This window comes from Vicugna pacos, chromosome 3, assembly GCF_048564905.1.
Source record: "Vicugna pacos chromosome 3, VicPac4, whole genome shotgun sequence".
In the NCBI taxonomy this organism is placed as follows: Eukaryota; Metazoa; Chordata; class Mammalia; order Artiodactyla; family Camelidae; genus Vicugna; species Vicugna pacos.
Window position 1 is genome coordinate 79,151,615 of NC_132989.1, and position 8,577 is coordinate 79,160,191.

Here is an 8,577-nt window from a genome sequence, read left to right on the forward strand (position 1 = left end):
GAAATGCTAAGAAATAAGACTAAAGAGGCTCTAATGGAAGAGTCTGATCCTAGCCTGCTACAATAGAAGTGTCTCATCTCTGCCAATGTTACAATGAAAGTCATTATCCACTAATATCCCTATTTCCTAGGCCAAGTAAATGCAAAAGTTTGTTAATCCTGCAAATAAAACATGCATGATTTTTGCTCTAAATATTTAAAACCTAAAGAAGCTACATAATGTATTCATCTTGCTGGTGGTCTCCCTATCTGGAGACTACTTCTAGTTACATTTGAAAATCGTGTTCCATCAAAAAATAAGTCATTTTCTGCAAATCCCAGCCAGAAACTAGAAGAATAAAGAAAATATATTCAAAGTACTTTAAATAAGTGATTGCAACAATAAAAGTCCTTCAACTCTGTAACAAAGTACCAGCTCCCCAAAGGAAAAAAAAAGGCCATTAGGCCACTATATTCAACTTACAACAGCAAAATTTGACAGAGGGTTTTCTGTGACATGAAAGGGAATGGGTTCAATCAGAGCTCCGTTGTGAATGTCAAATCCCAAAATTCCCAAGGAACCCTTTTCACTGATTTCAGGTAGCTGATGTGCATTAGGTAGCAGGTATTTAATTATAATTTCAAAAAACTGAAACAAAATAAATAAATAATTTCAAGGTCAGGATAAAAATTAAAAGAACATAAGAGATCCAGGTTCCTCCAGTTCTTATGTTGGTTTTGAGACAGGAGGGAAGGAGGCAGGACACAGCCATTAACAGCACGACACAGCAATGAGCGCCAAGATGGCGGAAGAATCAACCCCCAGCAGACCTTGCGCTTTCACATACACTGACTGAAACACAACAGCATACTAAACGGCACTCCCACAGGTGCCGTGACAGTTTCACGGCTGACCATAAAAGGTCCAGAATTGGATATGGCCCAGTTTCTGGGAATCCCAGCCTCTTCCCCAAAGTAGTTGGAATAATCCTCCCATTTAATAGAACATGAAATTACCGAGCCCATAAAAACTAACAACCCCACACCTCGCGGTTGCTCTCTTGCCTTCTGAGTTGGCCTGCACTCTGCCTGTGGAGTGTGTATCTACTTTTCCTCTAACCACCCTAACATGCTGTGGCTTCTCTGGCCTTCTTTTTTTTTTCCCCTCTGGCCTTCTGAGACAGCCCGCACTCTGTCTATGGGGTATGTATCTCTCTGAATAAATCTACGTTTACTCAACTATGGCTCACCCTTGAGTTCTTTCCTGCATAAAGCCAAGGACTCTCATTTGGCGGGGCGTGTCCCAGGGACTCACCCGAGACCTGGGTTACAACCAGCCTCTCACACCCTATTTTCTTCTATCAGCTTGGGAGAATCAAAGTTGAACTAAAATTCCTTAAAGATGGAGAAACCAGGAGCCTCTGCCTGCTCCATGCTCATGAGGTACAAAGAGCACCATCAGAACAGTCAGAGACATCCAAGGATCAAGTCTACACCAGCATCTAGTGGCACCAGAAAGTCAAAGGTACTTTTACAGCCAGATGTCAATATTCTCTATTATCCAGGTCATAGGGAAAAGATCCCAAGTGGCCAACAATTGCATTGTTTTCCTCCTGACATTGCGTAACTATTTGGGGCCCACTGATAACTACATATGGATACATATACATAAAACTTTAATCCAACACCCCCCCAAAGTCAGTTTCTCTATCCTGCTCAAGCCCATATTGGAACTTAAAAGAACATACATGAACTTGGACTAGTATCACCTTCCCCTCTCCCTTTTATTTCCTTATTTCTCACAACAACCCCCATCATATATTGAGCCACGAGGGTTAAGGACTTACTTTATATTACACACCTAGGAACAGTCGGAAACTTCCTTTCACTCTCAGAAACTTCCAAGACTTGCTTTCCCTCTCCCTCCCTCTTGGCACCCGAGTTTAACTATCTTCTGGAGCACAAGGAGGTGCTGTGTGGCTTTCTTATCCCCCTCAAGGTGGTCACTGAGGCCCAGCACGGGAGACAGTATCTTTTGCCTTCAAGAAAGAGAAGAGATAGTCTTCTATTGGTGCATCTCCTGCCAGGTACAGCCAAGATCCTGAGCCAGGAGCCCACCTAAGTGGGTGAAGTTTTCCCAAACTCTCAACGACTGAACACGTAGATTGGAACCAGTGGCTTGCACAGAACCTTGGATTTACAGAACGCTGGAATCCTGGACCTGGGCTGTACCAGCAAGTTCACTTGATCCAACAAAATGACCAGTTTCCAATGAGATAAGCTAACAAATCTTGTTGCTATTCTCTGTTCAGCAATGCATGTCTCCATGTATTGATACACATGAGAAAAGCATAATGCGGTCCTCTTTGATTGTCGGTACTTGGATTAAAAATCAGTCATGGAGCTCTGTCCTACCTTTTGAGAAAACACAGAACTATGCAGTCAAGAATTATGAGCACAAATATGTTAGGTAAAGTGGTGTCTGTTAGAATGGAGGTCAAACGATGTTTGGGAATAAAGATTTAAGGGGCAGAGCAAGACTTCAAGAAGGTATTAATTAGAGCCACTCCCCCTCCCCCACTCTTTCCTTAACCTTCTTTATAATCAAATCTGTGTCACTCATCTAGTGTGGAAATTAGGACATCCAGTATGGGCCTAATTTTTGCCAACTGGAGGAGCAGATTCTAGTAAGAAAACATCTCTCTTGGGTCAGTGTTCTTATAATCCTCTGACTAGTCCTAGCTCTCCAGAGACATGGATGAATTCATTTGATCTGTGAACACTGACTCTGCAGAGACACAAGGAAGCATTTAACAGAAGCAGATCTGCTGTGAGGCTAACGAGTCTCAAGGTGCAGGCTCCTCACTTGCCCTGGCCCTCTCCATGGCCATAGCCCTGGGAGGACACTAGCCGCAGTTTGGGATGTCTGCCCCCCATGTAAATACCCTAATGACCTGGAGGTACTACTACCCTCTGCTAATCAATTCCCTTTGGGGATTCAAGTCTCATTCTCAGACTCTCGGGAAGGCACCTTACTCCTGCCTTCATACCTGCCCAGCTTCTCTCACTCTGGAGCCTTTCGGATTTGTACTCTATTAAGTAAACATTTCATCTTCTTAAATTCCACCATGTATTAGTTTCCTAGGGCTACAGTAAATCAATCAAAAAAACAAACAAACACAACTACATCATAAACTCTGTGGCCTAAAACAACAGAAATGTATTTCCTCACAGTTCTGGAGGCCAGAAGTCCAAAATCAAGGAATCTGCAAGGCTCCCTGTGAAAACTCCAGGGGAGGAGCCTCCCTTGCCTCTTCCAGCTTCTGGTGGCTCCAGGAATTCCTTGGCACTCGGGAGCCTGACGCCAACTTCTACCTCCGTTTTCACACAGCCTTCTCCTCTCCTCTCTCATGAGGACACTTACTGGATTTAGGATCCATCCAATAACAAGGGTGATCTCATCTCATGATTCTTAACTGCATCTACAAAGGGTGTTTTCCCAGTGAGACCACATTCACAGGTTCTGGGAATTAGGACATGGACCTATCTTTTTTGGAGGGAAGGGGGACACCATTTACTCCACTACATCCATATAGGTAACTTAACAGGGCAGAGAAATCTGAAACCTAACCCAGTTCCTGTTTGTCTGTCTCTTCCCACCTTTTAAACAGCACTGTCAAACAGAACTTTCTGCCACGAAATGTTCTATATCTGTGCTGTCCAACGTAGCAGTGGCATGCAGCTACTGAGCACTTAAAACATTAGCTAATAGGACTGAATGATTAAAATTTTTAATTTTACTTGATTTTAATTAATTGAAATGTAAATAGCCACATATAGTTAGTGGCTACTATATTATACAGCCACCATTCTAAAAATTTTTTGTAGGATCTACTTTTTACATATTTATTTCTCCAAATTCATTGAGGTAAGATTGACTGATAAAATTATATGTATTTAAAGTCCACAGTTTAATGGTCTGATGTATAAATATATTCCTAAATGCTTACCACAATCGAGTTAACAAATACATCCATCACCTCACATAGCTACTGTTATCTGTATGTGTGTGGTGAGAAGATTTAAGATCTACTCTCTCAGCAAATCTCAAGTATACAAAACAGTACTATTAAATAGTCACCATGCTGTACATTAGATCCCCAGAACTTATTTATCTTAAAGCTAAAAATTCATACCCTTTCACCAACATCTACCTAAGCCCATCCCATCGCACCCCCAACAACCACCATCCTACTCTCTGGTTCTATGAGTTTGACTTCTTTAGAGTCCACATGTAAGTGAGATCATACAATATTTGTCTTTCTGTCTGGCTTATTTCATTTAGCATAATGTCCTCAAAGTTCATACATTTTGTCACAAATGGCAGGATTTCCTTTTTTATGGCTGTACACTATTCGACTGTGTACATATGTATATATGTCACATTTTCTTTATCCATTCATCCATTGATAGACACATAGGTTGTGTTCTTAGAAGTTCTAAAATTCTGACAATGGTTACCTACTCTCTTCACCCTCCCTGGTTTTTGCCCTCATGAGTTTATCCTCATTTCTTTATTGTTCTTCTCATGAGACTGTGAGGAGCAGCAAAGGTAAATGCATGTGTTCAGTCTGCCGTATTTAACTGGGTGGCCCTATCAATGACCATGGAACCAGCTCATATCTCATATGATGAAAACTATCATGGGAAGGCAGAGTTCACTAACAAATTTGATATTCAGGTGGTTTTTTCTGGGTCACTTTGGCTAAGGTCTCAATCTTATGTATCTTAGGACTGCAAAGCCAAGGTCTCCTATCCCATATTCATGGCTCTTTTGGAAACTTACACTGTCTTAAAAGAATACAGACGTCATTAGACAGGTAGAATGTTAGATGATGTTATTAGCTTTGTTATATCTATGGCACCATGTGAATCAGACATAAGTACAAGGTCAAGTCTGACTCAGGCAATAAAGATTTCACAAAGATTTTATGAATTTTAAAACTACAATTATTTTTCCCAGACTCTTTCCAATTTGAATTCCTTCAAATTCTGCCCCCTTTTGTCACCATGGAAGAAAGGCAGTCAAAGCGAAGATTTCTCCTGCCATAGTGACCAAAAGTTTATCCATAGTTGGTCAAAATAAGCCACAACCAGCCTCCTAGAGGTTAGGTCAAACTTCAAAATCCTAAATTACCAAACTTCTGTGTGTCTAGTAGGAAACTTCATCCTGTTCACACTGGACTATAAGCAAACCTTAACATATGTGAAAGGAAGAATCAGAGACAAAGCGTATACAAAAGAGCAGCAGCAGCAGCTTGCTTGCAAGTAAGTTGCAAGGCAACCAGACTGCAGGAGAACTGAGCAAATAAACACAGTGAGTATATTCACTTTTTTAATTGCCGAGGTTACTGAGTTTTCAGTTAATCTGTTCATGAAGGAAAAAAGTTTTCTCACAGCTAACATCTGCATACGTCATAATGTATCTTCAGATATCAGTTTTGCAAAAGTCAGAGATACAGCTGCCTTGTTAGGGAGTCAGTAACTTACAGGAAATGCTCAAGAACTCTTTTTGCCTTGGAGACTAAAACTACGCAGAACAAACTTGTCATTTTTGGCTTGTCTAAGGGTGCAATGTGGGTTTTATTTTATCCTGACTGTGGGACAGGATGGGCACACCTATTCATCAAAGGTGGCAAGGCCATACCCATTTTACTTCCACAATAGGCATCTTAATTCAGTTAGCTACTAATAAGTTAAACTAAGAAAGCCATTAGGCCGATGACTAAAGCCAAAAGCCGTTCAAAGTCAGTTAATGTGGATGCACGTTCTCCCATGTTCCAGACTTTTGAATACCAAAGGACAGATCTCTCTCTCTGTATTATCATTAATATCATACTCCAACAATTCAGTTTATCAGGATTACATTACACGTGACAAATGGACACAAAACAGCCTATAATAGAGGTTGGCAAACTATGACACATAGGCCAAAGTGAACCTGTCCATACAGTCATTTACACATGGCTTCTTTTGCTCACTAAGGGCAGAGCTGAGTAGTTGAAACAGAAACCATATAGCCCACAAAGCCAAAAATATTTACTATCGTACCCTTTACCAAAAACATTTGCCAAGCCTTGACCTCTAACATTGATTTCAACTGAAGCTCAAAATTGTCATTAATTTAGTACATTCCTTGAATATCCGGATGAACAGCCTTTTAATATGAGCTTATGGAAATTAAGGTCACAAAAATGTTGACTATGTATTAAAGCTTCTTTGTACTGAGTCATTTTCATCTCAAAGGAACACAACGTAACTTTGGAAAATTGCTGAACTATGTCTTCAAATGTTGCTACGGAAATAAAGATATAGATAACACACTGCTCTAGCTGGGTGACGCAGGGAAAGGTGATTATCCCCAGTCTCAGTCTTCTCATCTACAAAATAAGGACAAGCCATACCTCACAGAATAAATGATTTACTGAGAGAATTAAATTCAATCAGATGTTTAAAATGTTTTGCCCAGTACCTTTCATTCAATGCATGTTAGCTATTAGTAATAATACCATCACTTTGACAGTTAATTAAAAATAGACACATGATTAGGTAGTAAATGAGGACTTTGGGTAGAGAAAAAAGAATTTAAAATATCACATTTCTTTGCACAAACTTTGATATCTGACAATAAATTCCTTTTTAAAAAGTTAAACATGCAACTAAGCACACTGTCATACAGATAAATCTCAGTGTACATCTCAATAATGTATACACCGGAGCATTTATTAGAAAAGAAAAATACTGGCTTAAAGAAAGTTAACTGGCAAATGGCACCTGGTAAGAGACATGCCTGGCAAGACACCAGGACATACCTACTCCTGTATTTAACACAGTCAGCTGGTCTTAAACCTGAACTATTACTCCAGTTGGAAAGACAACTTTTAATGGAGCCAAATAGTGATGGCTGAGTAATGGAGACATGTTATGCTTATTATTTAAAGGAAAAAAGGAAACCTTCTAATCTAAGAGCCTTTCACATCTCCCCTCCAAAAAGAAAAAAGCCTTGATTTTTTTTGTATTGTTGTTAAGCTTTTTTGTATTGTCTTTAAGCTCTGTTTACTGGATTTTAAATCACCTGGCATAAAAAGCTCCTCCCTCTAATAGTCCCTAGACAAGAAGATGTATCCATTTCTAACAAATGGACCCTTTATACTGACTCCAATCCAGGCAAATGGGAACTCAGCAAGATGACAATATGGTATCACTTTACATTGGTATTCCTTAAGCATTTGTTCACCTCTTATTCAATGAAGAAAGGATTTTTATTTAAATTTTCTACTTCTTACATCCAAAACATGGGATTTATTATACGTATGAATGTTAACTTCTGCTTTTCCCCAGTGTCTTCCACTATGCTTTTCTGTGATAGATTAAATATGACATTTTTTTTTTTGCAAGAAGAGCAGTCTACTTGTCTATTGCTTGAATCTGAGTTGGTCATGTGGTTTGCCTGCACCATTAGAATGAGGCTGAAATGATCTGTGCAACTTCTAAGCTTCAGTTCCCTTATAGCTTCCACGCTCACCCTCTGGAACACTGCCACCCAAGGAAGAAGCCCAGCCAGCCCCTCAAGGACGACGGCATTCCTGGAGGGAGAGACCACCTGGAAAGAGAAGCCCAGCCGCCCCATCCAGTCCAGCTCCCCCAGCTGACAGCCCAGACGTATCAATGAGGTCCAGGACCAGCCAGCCACAACCAGTCTGCCAACTGTATAGAAAAGCATGAATGAGCCCCACCAGCTCCAAGTGCAGCAGAGATGAGCCACCCCAAGTGAACCTCGCCCAAGTTAACAATCTACAGAGTGATGAGCAAACAAGTAACTGTCATTTAAAGCCACTAAGTTTTGGCTCTGCTTTGTAAGAACAGATAACTGAGACACAACCCACATGACAAGTCAGGCTAAAATTAAGGCAGTCCAAACCTATTCATCCTCACGTGAAATTAAGAGAAATGGAGTAGAGGTAGGGCCTGACTAAGTACCACTAGAAACAGAATCACTCACTCTTTTTGTTGCAGACACTCCCTGGCTCCCAACACAACTCTGATTCTCTGGATTTCAGTTCCATGCATCTCACTTCTCTCAGAATAACCAACGAACTGGGCAATCCTCTCACGCCTAGTGATGACTAATGTGCCCGGACTCTTCCAGGTGACGGTACACAACAGTGAACAGAGACACACTCTGCCTTTATGGGACTTACCATGTAGTGGGGTCCTCACTGGACAGCTAATTATGAAGTTAATTATTTGATCACAAGCGTGGTAAGTGCTGAAAAGAAAAGAGCAGAGGGCTATACATGTACCTAATGGGAGGCTGACCAGACCTGGGAAATCATGGAAGGTTGATCTGGGCAACTGATTTTCATGGTAAGACCTGAGGCATAAGCAAGCGTTATGTAGAAAAAAAAGGAGGGGAAATTATGCACAAGGCCCTGAAACAGGAAAGAGGGGAGACCCATCAAAGAACAGAAAGCCAATGTGGCAGGATCACAGAGAGCTAGGGAGATATGGATGAGACATCGTTGAACTTTACATTAAA